Raw genomic sequence first — 13,650 nt, forward strand, 5'->3', positions numbered from 1 at the left:
GAAGTATGAAGCCTTCAAGATGGAGGATGATGAAGACATTGAAAAGATGTTTTCAAGATTTCAAACTCTTACTGCTGGATTGAGAGTTCTTGACAAGGGATACACCAAGGCTGATCACGTAAAGAAGATCATCAGAAGCTTACCCAGAAGATGGGGTCCTATGGTGACTGCATTCAAGATTGCAAAGAATCTGAATGAAGTTTCTCTGGAAGAGCTTATCAGTGCCTTGAGAAGCCATGAAATAGAGCTGGACGCAAATGAGCCTCAAAAGAAAGGTAAGTCTATTGCATTAAAATCCAATATCAAGAAATGCACTAACGCTTTTCAGGCTAGAGAAGAAGATCCTGAAGAATCAGAATCTGAAGAAGAAGATGAACTGTCCTTGATCTCCAGAAGGCTAAATCAACTCTGGAAGAACAAGCAAAGGAAGTTCAGAGGCGTCAGAAGTTCAAAGAAATTTGAACAGAGAGAATCTTCTGATGACAGAAGATTTGACAAGAAGAAGGTCATGTGCTATGAATGCAATGAGCCTGGACACTTCAAGAATGAATGTCCAAAACTTCAGAAGGAAAATCCCAAGAAGAAGTTTCATAAGAAGAAAGGTCTTATGGCAACCTGGGATGAGTCAGAAGATGATTCAGACTCTGAAGATGAGCAGGCTAACTGTGCGCTGATGGCGACAGAAGACGACGGATCAGAATCTACATCAGAATCAGATTCTGAAGAGGTATTTTCTGAACTTACTAGAGATGAGTTAGTTTCCGGTCTAACTGAACTTCTGGAATTCAAGTCTCAGATTAGTCTCAAATACAAAGAGCTGAAAAAGCTATTTGAATTTGAAACAAAGAAGCTTGAGTTGGAGAATTCTGAATTAAAAGAAAAACTTTTAAAATTATCCAATAATGTTGGACCTCCTTCTGATTCAGAAAAATCCACTTCTAGTCTAAACCATATTCTGAAAGAATATGATTTAAGTTTCAGGAAGTTCTTATCTAGAAGTATTGGCAGAAGTCAGCTAGCTTCTATGATATATGCTGTGTCTGGAAACAAAAGAGTCGGCATTGGTTTTGAGGGTGAAACCCCATACAAACTTGAACCTGTTGATGAAATGAAATTCACATACAAGCCATTGTATGATCAGTTCAAGTATGGCCACTCCCATGATATTAGGCACACTTCACATGCTCAAAGTTTTCACATAACACACACCAAAAAGCATGTGACACAACCTAGGAAATATCATGAAACTCACATTAAAAATTATCATGCTGTTCCTCCTATTGCTTACAATGTTAAACCCAAGTTCAATCAGAACTTGAGAAAATCTAACAAGAAAGGACCCAAGAAAATGTGGGTACCTAAGGATAAGATTATTCCTATTACAGATATCCTTGGCTGCAAAAAGGACAAAGCACAACATGTCGTGGTACCTGGACTCTGGATGCTCACGACACATGACAGGAAGAAGGTCTATGTTCCAAGACCTGGTGCTTAAGTCTGGAGGAGAAGTCAAGTTTGGAGGAGATCAGAAGGGCAAGATAATTGGCTCTGGAACTATAAAGTCTGGTAACTCTCCTTCCATTTCTAATGTACTTCTTGTAGAAGGATTAACACATAACCTCTTATCTATCAGTCAATTGAGTGACAATGGTTATGATATAATCTTTAATCAAAAGTCTTGCAAGGCTGTAAATCAGAAGGATGGCTCAATCCTATTTACAGGCAAGAGGAAGAACAACATTTATAAGACAGATCTGCAAGATCTTATGAGTCAGAAGGTGACTTGTCTTATGTCTGTTTCTGAAGAGCAGTGGGTCTGGCACAGAAGATTAGGTCATGCTAGTTTGAGAAAGATTTCTCAGATTAACAAACTGGATCTTGTCAGAGGACTCCCTAATCTGAAATTCAAATCAGATGCTCTTTGTGAAGCATGTCAGAAGGGCAAGTTCTCCAAACCTGCATTCAAGTCCAAGAATGTTGTTTCTACCTCAAGGCCATTAGAACTCTTGCACATTGATCTGTTTGGCCCAGTCAAAACAGCATCTGTCAGAGGGAAGAAATATGGATTAGTCATCGTAGATGATTATAGCCGCTGGACATGGGTAAAATTCTTGAAACACAAGGATGAGTCTCATTCAGTGTTCTTTGATTTCTGCATTCAGATTCAATCTGAAAAAGAGTGTAAAATCATAAAGGTCAGAAGTGATCATGGTGGTGAATTTGAGAACAGATCCTTTGAAGAATTCTTCAAAGAAAATGGTATTGCCCATGATTTCTCTTGTCCTAGAACTCCTCAGCAAAATGGAGTTGTAGAACGAAAGAATAGGACTCTGCAAGAAATGGCCAGAACCATGATCAATGAAACCAATATGGCTAAGCATTTCTGGGCAGAAGCAATAAACACTGCATGCTATATTCAGAATAGAATCTCTATCAGACCTATTCTAAATAAGACTCCTTATGAATTGTGGAAAAATAAAAAGCCCAACATTTCATATTTCCATCCTTTTGGATGTGTATGCTTTATTCTGAACACTAAAGATCATCTTGGTAAGTTTGATTCCAAAGCACAAAAATGTTTCCTTCTTGGATATTCTGAACGCTCAAAAGGCTACAGAGTATACAATACTGAAACATTGATTGTGGAAGAATCAATCAATATCAGGTTTGATGATAAGCTTGGTTCTGAAAAACCAAAGCAGTTTGATAATTTTGCAGATTGGGATATTGATATATCAGAAGTTGCTGAGCCAAGAAGCAACGCATCAGAAGCAGAGCTTCTCAGAAGCAAAGAATCTGAAGATCAAGTATCAGCTTCTCTGGAGAATCTAAGCATTTCTGAAGAACCATCTGTCAGAAGATCATCCAGACTCATCTCTGATCATTCAGAAGATGTCATTCTTGGAAAGAAGGATGATCCAATCAGAACAAGAGCATTCCTTAAGAACAATGCAGACTGTCAATTAGGTCTTGTATCTTTGATCGAGCCAACTTCTGTTGATCATGCTCTAGAAGATCCAGACTGGATAATTGATATGCAAGAAGAACTGAATCAGTTTACAAGGAATGATGTTTGGGATCTTGTTCCTAGACCAGATGGATTCAATATAATCGGTACAAAATGGGTCTTCAGAAACAAGCCCAGAATGAGAAGATGAGAAGTTCTTATGTATGGGTATCTTCTGAAATGAAATTTTTTTTTTGACGTTCTGATTAAAATCAATTAGAAATTGTGATTCAGTTATTACTAATGTTTCATTGTCTAAGTTGATTCAGAATCTCTTCAAAAGCAAAACAGCTGTAACTGGCTATCCAGATGGTAAACACGTGTTCACCATTCCTGGACAAGCGTGCGTGCAGTTGAGGGGACGTCTACTTAGGTAACTGTGCAAATCACGTCTTTTGTCATTATTATCTCTCCTCACGTCACGTAACATTAAATGCTTTTCATCATTTACTCTCTTTCAGTTTTCTTTTTATATTCTTCAAACGTTTCTTTTCCCTCTTATATTTCTCTCACTTTGCATTTAGTTTCTGTTTCGTTCTCTCTCTTTGCATTCATATCATAAACCCTAGCAGTTTCCAATATCTGCAACTTCATCATGAATCCATCGTCAAGCTCTGGGAATCAAGATAATGATCGGAATCAAAAGAGAAAGGCAACTGCTGAACCAGAAACCAAACCAAAAAGAGTAAGGATCATCTATGACCCTCTCAAAGTGAACCCGTCTGAAGCTATGATGTCTGGAAATTACTCTAGACGTGTGTATCAACCCCTTGACGGTACCCCTCAATCACCTCCCTCTTCAAAGACCTTCACCACCTCTTCCTCCTCATTCATCCTCTCGGAACCACTTTCTTCACCATCTGATATCTCCTCTCCTTCAACCCATCCATCAGATATTTCTTCATCTCTCTCACACCCTTTTCCCACCAGAACACCTAATCCCTATAGTGTTGTTCTTCCCGACTCCAGGTTCACTGTCAACCCTCCAACCCCTACCACTCAATCATTTCTGGAGCTTTTACATTCTGATGTAAATGGCTGGTTGGAGATTCTGGGTGCTGCTCACCTTAACCATCTGGATGAGTATGCTACAAGCAACCTTTGGGATACCTTTCGTCAGGATTTTCTGGTTAGGGCTACAGACACTCAGAGAAGGATCATGTCTGAAGCTCCTGGTATTCGTGGTCTTCGGTTGGAAGCTGGTGAAAGCAGCTATCACCATCTCATCAGGAACAGAAGTGTTCTTGAGAAGAAGATACCTGCAGATGAGTTGGAAGAAGAAAATCTCTGCAGAGACATCGTGGTGTGGAAACCATGGTTTCCTGTGCTGACTGGAGATTTTAAGTGGTTGTTTAACTGGTTCAGAATGAACCCTTCTGAAAAAGCACCTCACATGGTCTTTCCAGTAGTGGTTTATCCTGCTGAAGTTGCTGGTCCTACTCCTCCAACAAACCTAGCAGCTATTCTTCAAGCGTTGGAAGCTGGAACTTCTGAGCTGCCTGAACCAGAATATGCTAAGGCGACTTCTGAGTTAGACTCAGATGAGGAAATGGAAGATGCACAAGCTGAAGATCTTCCAGAAGATCACCCTGCTGAGATTGCTGTCCCTTTTGGCAGAAATACTGGTGCCTCCTCTTCTGGTGAAACCTCAGCTCTGATGGAGACCTTGGAAGCTCTTCATCAGAATCAAGCTATGCTGACTTCTCGTTTGGACGCGCAAGAAGTAGCCAATGCTGAGTTTCGCTCCTTCATGGCAAGGCAAGCTACAAGCACTGACGGGATTCATGATGTTCTGGCGCGGATTTTGCGTAGGCTAGGATCTTAGTCCTTTGGTCTTTGTAGTTTTCTTTCCTTGTTGCATCTGTTTTCCTGCATTCCTCTCGTGTAATCTTTCTTGTTGAAATCAATGAAAAGTTATTTGTGTTTCTCTCTTTTTATCTCTCGTTTTATTCATCTGAATCTTTTGAAATATTCTTTTTGATGTTATGACAAAAAGGGGGAGAAGATAAATGATAAATGATTTGATTAATCTATCAGTTGCTGGGTAAAGCTCCCACAAATTTACTAACAAGAACTGCAAGTTCTATATGGTTTAAGTGTTTTGCAGGTATAAAGAAGTGAAGAGAATCTTCAAAGCAAACACAAGAAGCAAAACCATAAGAAGTGTTATTCTGTAAAAAGAATAAGCTCATGGAAACTGAAGCAAGCCGAGTGCTGTCAAGCTTCAGAAATCAGAAGCAAGAAAGAAGAATGAATCAGAAGCACTGATAATAGAATTTGATCCATATTTGTCTATTTACTTTGACAAAATTCTATTTGCTCTGATACATTATTTCAGCCTATATGGCTCTGATACATATCATGTGTGCTAATATACATTTTATGTTCTGACTCGTTCATGCTGACTTTTGTCGTTTAGTTTTTTGTTCTGTAACATTTCAGGATGTAGAGATGCTCTGATGATGCTCTGGTACATTCAACAATGTTCTGATACAAATCTAGCATGAAGTGATGTTGGTAGAAATTCAAAAGCTCTGAAGCTATCCGAGGGAAGCAGAAATCAGAAGCTGTGAATGTTCTAAAGATCCAGAAAACTCAAGTTCTGAAGCTGTCCTAAATGGAAGCAGAAATCAGAAGCTGTGAATGTTCTGAAGATCAAAGAAATTCAAGTTCTGAAGCTGTCCTAAATGGAAGCAGAAATCAGAAGCTGTGAATGTTCTGAAGATCAAAGAAATTCAAGTTCTGAAGCTGTCCTAGATGGAAACAGGAATCAGAAGCTATGAGTGTTCTAGGGATCTAAAGAAATTCTAGTTCTGAAGCTGTCCAATGGAAGCAGAAGTCAGAAGCTATGAATTCTCTGAAGACAGAAGCTTATGTGATCGTCTCTACCGAAATAATCAGGGAAGTCTTTTATTAAAGTTCTTCGAGTATTTATTTCAGGGGGAGATTATTTATCTCAGGGGGAGATTGTTAATCTCAGGGGGAGACATATTCATATGCTTATGCTATAGCTGTGTAATTTGTCTTTTGCCGTCTGCTCTTTCTGATCGCAAATTCATATCATTTATATATGTTTTTGTCATCATCAAAAAGGGGGAGATTGTTAGAACAAGATCTGTTCTGATCAATTATCTTAGTTTTGATGATAACAATAATATGAATTTTGCTTAAGATAATATGGTACTCTAATCCAATGCAATTTCCTTTTCAGGAAATATATATAAAGAGTACGCATAATTCAGCGCTCAGAAGCTTTGTCTCAAAGGGTTCAGCATGCAACATCAGAACATGGTCTGGCAAGACATCAGAAGATGGTCGAAGCAGAATCAGAACATGGGTCTATGGAAGCATCAGAAGAACATGAGATCAGAAGCACTGAAGTTCTGATGGTATCACGCTCAGAAGCACTTCAAGGTCAGAAGATCAGAAGATGCTTTGCACCAAGCTGTTTGACTCTGATGATATTCAAACGTTGTATTCACAAAACATCAGATCAGAAGGAAGTACAAGTGGCAAGCTACGCTGACTGACAAAAGGAACGTTAAAAGCTATTATAGGCAACGTCAGTAGACACAGCGTGAACAAGGCTCGAGGTAGTTGACAAAAGCGTATAACATTAAATGCGATGCTGTACGGAACACGCAAAGCATTAAATGCACTCAACGGTCATCTTCTCCAACGCCTATAAATATGAAGTTCTGATGAGAAGCAAGGTTAACGATTCTGAACAAAAACAACGCCTATTAACTTGCTGAAACTCTGTTCTACTCAAAGCTCAGAATCTTCATCTTCATCAAAGCTCACTACATTGCTGTTGTAATATATTAGTGAGATTAAGCTTAAACGTTAAGAGAAATATCACAGTTTGTGATTATAGCTTTTAAGAAGCAATTGTAATACTCTTAGAATTGATTACATTAAGTTGTAAGGAACTAGAGTGATCGTGTGGATCAGAATACTCTAGGAAGTCTTAGAGGTTATCTAAGCAGGTTGTAACTAGAGTGATCGTGTGGATCAGAATACTCTAGAAAGTCTTAGAGGGTATCTAAGCAGTTGTTCCTGGAGTGATCAGTGTGTGATCAGAAGACTCTGGAAGACTTAGTTGCTGACTAAGTGGAGAACCATTGTAATCCGTGCGATTAGTGGATTAAATCCTCAGTTGAGGTAAATCATCTCTGCGGGGGTGGACTGGAGTAGTTTAGTTAACAACGAACCAGGATAAAAATAACTGTGCAATTTATTTTTATCTGTCAAGTTTTTAAAGCTACACTTATTCAAACCCCCCCTTTCTAAGTGTTTTTCTATCCTTCAATGATTGCATATGAATAAGACTCGAAAAATAATTTTGAAAATAATAGCTTTAGTATTTCTCTATTTCTCTCTACCTAACTTGCTATTTCAATAACTAAAGCTGCCTGCAAACCTCACACCAGTACCAAATTCATAACTAATTGGTGCTTTTATTTGTTTGAATCATGAGATCACCACCAAGAGATCAGATCGATGGCCTTCATTTCATAATCAACCAACATGTACCAAGTGCGCGTATGTGTGGTCTAGTGGTGAAACGCTTGTGTCTTAACAGTGTGCTCCTCTCAAGGTCTCAGGTTCGAAACCCGCTAGCTACAAATTGCTTATTAAAAAAAATCAATTTCCTCCAACATCGTCAATCTTACAACCAAGCTCTATAACCTCTGTTCCCATATGGATCCTTTTGGGTTTGACCCACATCCATTCGAGATCACACCATTTCCCTCCACTAAATTAATAAGCTTTAGTATTTATAAGGTATTAATCAGAGTTATTCTATAAAGAATTATTTTAGAGTAAATTTATATGTGGTTAAAATATATTCTCCGTTTTAAATTAAATTCATATAAATCTCATTAAGTTGGAATTAGTATTTGTCTCTCTATGTTTTGTAATGGAATACACAATGTAAGAATAATTTCATTCATAAGCACTTTCAAATTGTCCACTTTGGTAACTCAACTAGTATTTATTAGTTGGGATAGATAGATATGAGTTATTGGTTTAGGGATTAGCTCTTAACAACAACTTTTTTTAAAAATATAAATTAGAGAGGGTTCACAGATATGGCAAACAATGTAAATGATATACCAACTAAACAACAATAATTAGAAAGCTGCGTTTTAAATGACCTAACCACTAGTAATACAAAATTCATGATATTGGCAAGTAAATTCACACTAATGAGCATACAGGCTTACAAGACCTCCCAGAAAAGCTTTAATATACAAGGAGACAATTTAATAACTTTTTTCAACATATATTAATATATTATTGTTAAAATATACCATAGTGGAAAACATTTTCCTTAGTAAATTTTATAGCCGAATTGGGTCTTAAGAATTCATCAAGTTAGAAAAAACCTCAAGATTCAAAGAGCACTTACAATATTTACATATTATCCACCAACAAAATCTTTACATCGTTAGAGAAATTCAAATTCAAATATTTGTGATATTTGAATTAGAACGTATTGAATAAATAATTATTTAAGAAAAATTATAACTACAATAAATGAAAAAGCCAACAAACTTGAGATAACCAATCGTCACTATACAAAAATATATATCAACTCATAAAAAGGACTAAAAATACATGAAAACAATAACCTGAACGATCTATAGAAAACTCAAAACGCAAACAAAAATGAAAGAATTTTTTTAAAAGACCAACAATATGTGATTTTCTCCTTGGAAGAAGTAGGATCAACATTGTGATGAGGTTATTAGTTTGAGGCATCTTGACAATGTCAATATATTATTGTCTTTTGTTTGACAAGCTCACAATGTGATGCTTTCTTTTGTGCGAAAAATACTTAGTTGACAAGAGAAGAAAAAAGGAGGAAAACTGTATCTTGAATCAAGAGAAACGAGAGAGTTTCTAGAGGAGCTTATAAACGAGTTTTAGATAAAATAATTAGGTTGCCAATAATATGACACTGAAGTAAAAAAACTCCATGATTTCAATATTTTTCAATCTAAAAAAATATATATGTAAGTATGTAAAGCAACGGAAATTGTGATTGTTTTTCTAACAATTATAAGCAGTTATTGCAACATTAGTTTATATATATATATATATATATATATATATATATATATATATATATATATATATATATATATATATATATATATATATATATATATATATATATATAGAGAGAGAGAGAGGGGAGGGATCAAATTACACTCGAAGAGTTACACCCGGTTATAACTTCATTTCGAATAAATATTTTTTAAAATCAACCGTTAGATTGAAAGATACTATCATATAGATCATACCTATAAAGTTTTAAATTAATCTATAATGATTTACTATGTCAATGAAATACATCAAAATTAATGTTATATGAAGGTTCATTTTGACGTTAATCTTTGGATACATTTATAGTATAGTAAATCATTATAGATTAATTCCAAACTTTATAGGTGTGATCTATATGATAGTATGTTTCAATCCAACGGTTGATTTTAAAAAAAATATTTATTTGAAATAAAGTTATGAGCGAGTGTAACTCGTGGTGTAACTCTTCAGGTGTAATTTGATCCCTCATTATATATATATATATATATATATATATATATATATATATATATATATATATATATATATATATATATATATATATATATATATATATATATATATATATATATATATATATATATATATATATATATATATTTATAGACACACATACATTACATGTAAATCAAATAAAAAATTGAATTATATATTTTCATATGGTACCAGTCCATCCTCCATCCTTTAGCTTAATGACATATTTTTCTATTGTCAAATCTATATCACACTTGTAACCATTGTTTTAAAAATGGCTCCAGACTGGAAAACTAGTGGGGTTGCTTTGCTTGAACCAACATATTGCACTTTTTTACTAATATATTTTGGATGAGTGTAAAGAATATGAAATTGAAAAAATATCACCTCCCTCGTCTCAACTTAAAACATGAAACTTTCATAACCTTAAGAATCTCTATCTCATCCTTCAAACCAATATCTCTCATAACTAGTCTCTATCCTTATTATAGGGACAATTCTTGTTGTTATTCGATTTTGTTGTTATTGTAGAAATTATTCTTTCTATCTCCATTGTAGATGTCATTATTCAATTTTGATGTTACAATTTTTTTCATTATCATTCTTATCATTTGGTTTGAGTAATTTTTCTCAAGGTTTATGAGCTATTATTTGTTTTTGCTGGGTGTGTTGAAACATTACTTATGGAGGTTCTTTATAGAAAATGATGGTTATTTAATGACAATTTCTTGTATCATTTATTTTTTTAAAAATTCTCCTTATATCATATAAATTTGATGATTAGGTTCCTTAACCTCTTGGATTTTATTACGATGTGTATGTTAAAATTCTTCATATTTTATAGAAATTTTTTAAGATTTTAAAATTATAATATTCATGTTATGAATTTTGTGTGGGTGAATATTTTTTTATATAAATTATTGGATTAACAGTCATACAATTTTGCCAACGATTCATAGATTTTACTAGTGATCCTATGACCCAATGTCTTAATTGTAGGATTTTAGATACTTGCGGAATTCCAAGAATCTCATTCTTTGCATATAATTCCTAGATCATCATGCATATATCAATATGAATCGGACTAAGTATTAAATTATATACCTTTGATGTGTGAATCCACGAAGGTTCTAGCTTTCAACGGAGATCTTCGAGAACGTCAAGCGTCATTCCTCTAGTGTTGGTCCATGAGTAACAGCCGGATCACCACGTATGCTAGTACGGAAGAAGGGAACAAGTTTCTCTCCTTACTTTTGTGGCTAGGGAGAACCAAAATATAGGAGGAAGGGAATGCAAGGAGACACTCTTCAAAATTAGAATTTATCTCTTGGAATAATTATGATATAATGGTGAATATTTCCCATGTAACCTCTATCTTATACATGGATAAATGGAGGAGGATTGGTTAATCCCATAGTGTAATACATTATGTGACTTAATCATCCATTTTAAGATCATTTATATTCCAATCCATAACCTCTCATGATCCATAACCTCCCAATTGTTGAAACATCCCATAGTTTTGAGGACAACAAATTATTACATCTTGTCTAACATATTTCACAAGTTTATGTTTGTTATCTTAAACAAGTTATCCAAATCAATTGATTTGAGAAAATAATTCTCACACTTGATTTTTTTTATATAGGTTACATCTAAGATTGACTCAATATACATTTAAAATGTAAAAACATCTAAGAGGATTCAGTTTAGCAAAATCACATTTCTCCTTCGGAGGATACATTATTCAAAAGAACAGGAAACAAGTGTATCTCCACTCAAACGAACCATTTCAAACATTTTAAGAAGTCACTATATCCATTGATTCAACTACCCAAAGAATAACTCTCATTAAATCTCTCCCAACAGTTACTTCTCATTATACACTCAAACTTTGATCAATCTCATCCATTCAAATTATCCTAGAAATTAATCTTTCAAAAAGAAGCTTCTCACTGTCATATAGCAAGTAAATAAATTTGTCGAACATTGATTCTTCTTGTATATCCTCAAGCGATATAAAATCTTGAAAAGTGTGGTGTAATCAAATCTAAAGTAAAGTATACTTTAGTAATTGTAAAAGCCTTTTGAGGCTCTGAGAAAAAATTGCCACACCTATTGTTCTCAAGGGTAGAGTGTGAGGAATAGAAAAATCTCACGGTTTGAGAACTGGACTAACCACAAATTGGTGAACCAGGGTAAAGGGTTGTGTGTTATTTACTTTACTTTCATTTCCTTACTTGTTCTTAAAGTATTCTAAAACTAAGTTTTGAAATTAAAAAGGGGTCACTATTCAAACCCCCTCTTTCTAGTGACATTTCTTATTTCAACAATTGGTATTAGAGCTTGATCATTGACTTCAGGACTTTCTACTCCTTTCTTGAGGTTGCCGGTCTGTGGTGTGTGGGAAAATGGAGCTCATTCAAAATGTTGTGCAAAGATGTCAAATCTTGATCTACCTTTACAAGCACATCTCTAAGCACTCAGGCTTAGCTACTTTGTAAACAAGTTAACCATAGAGTGGAATAGACTCTCAGAAAATTTCTAAAACATAGTGTTCAGAATGCAGACTTGTACACACACCTTAGACAAATACTTATCTCCCATCAAAGTATTTCCAATCAGTCATATGCATGTCTTCATCAGACTGTCATAGTATTTTCTTGTATCAAAAGAACCCATCACTTCATTAGCATAGAGATCAGACCCCTCTGTATAATTCCCTTCCCTTGTACCTATTAGCGACGTTGGTATAAGAGAGTTCTTCATACACACTAAAGTAGAAAAGGTCAGACCATTTTCCTCCTATCCATAGAGCTTAAGAAGCTTAGAAATCCTTCTTTCAAGAATATCTCAATGGAGTACACCTTCTGTAGCTTCTTCATGACAGTTTGTGAACACCAGAAAATCATGGAGAGAAATAAAATTCCATGCAATTTATTTGGAACATAGAGTTTAGACTGCAATCATGCATCAACCCTCATACAAAATAGACATCTTCCTTCTTTAGATAAGATATCGAGCATATATGATCCGACATTAATCATATGCACATCCTCCTGAAAGACCCCTTTCCTCATCACGGCCTTCTGAGATGATGTCCCAATATTACTTGCAACATCATCATTGATCAAAAGGTGTTGACCATTTACTATGGTTGTGAAGTCAACATCCATATCACACACTCCATTGCATGGACGATATGTGATCCTGGCAGCAATAGCAGATTACCCTCTAGGAGTAAATATTAGATCAACATTCCTTGATACAGTCTTGGAGATCTATTCTTCAAACTCACATGCATCATCCTCTCTTGAATGTTTTCTTCACCACAAGAGTTCCGTGTTCTCACAAACTAGATAATGACCTTAAGAATGATTGCACACCCTCCATTTTGTTGGAGACCATCCTCACATGGCCTTGTAGACCAGTTCCTCCTTAGAGATCCGTTTCTTTAAAGCAATCGGAACCTAGTCTATTTGAGAAAGATATCCCAAAGAGAAGTTTACACAAATTTGGCTCCTTTTGATTAGAAGCAACTTCCAGATGTCAGAGGGAATGTCTTTGATAATTGAGCTCGACCTCACGTGTGCATAATATGTTAATCATTCCTTGATCAACACAATTATCTAAGATGTGTTTCCTGGATATAAACTTCTTAGCTACACACTCCAGATGCCTCCTCTTCCAAATCAAGAGAAGGTTCTAAACATATGAGATCAATACATATTTGTTTAGCACCCAAAACATCAGCTAAGCAACACAAATCGACACACCTACTAATATGATGTTTCAACATCCAGCATAGCATCAATTTCCCTTTTATGAAACATAATGCATTCCTTGATCATCTTCAAGGTCTTTAATGGAAATCCATCTTCCAATCATCAACAATAATAGGTTCACTTTCGCAGGAGTTTCCATGCATATGATCATCATCGAGCAGCTCCTCTTCAGATTCTCATCAACCTTATTGAAAAGTGCCTTTGTGAGTGGACTTGAGATAAACCTCAAATATTTTTGGCAACTCTTATAATCTATTTGAAGTTATC

The sequence above is a fragment of the Vicia villosa genome, linkage group LG5, assembly GCF_029867415.1.
Source record: "Vicia villosa cultivar HV-30 ecotype Madison, WI linkage group LG5, Vvil1.0, whole genome shotgun sequence".
Taxonomy (NCBI): domain Eukaryota; kingdom Viridiplantae; phylum Streptophyta; class Magnoliopsida; order Fabales; family Fabaceae; genus Vicia; species Vicia villosa.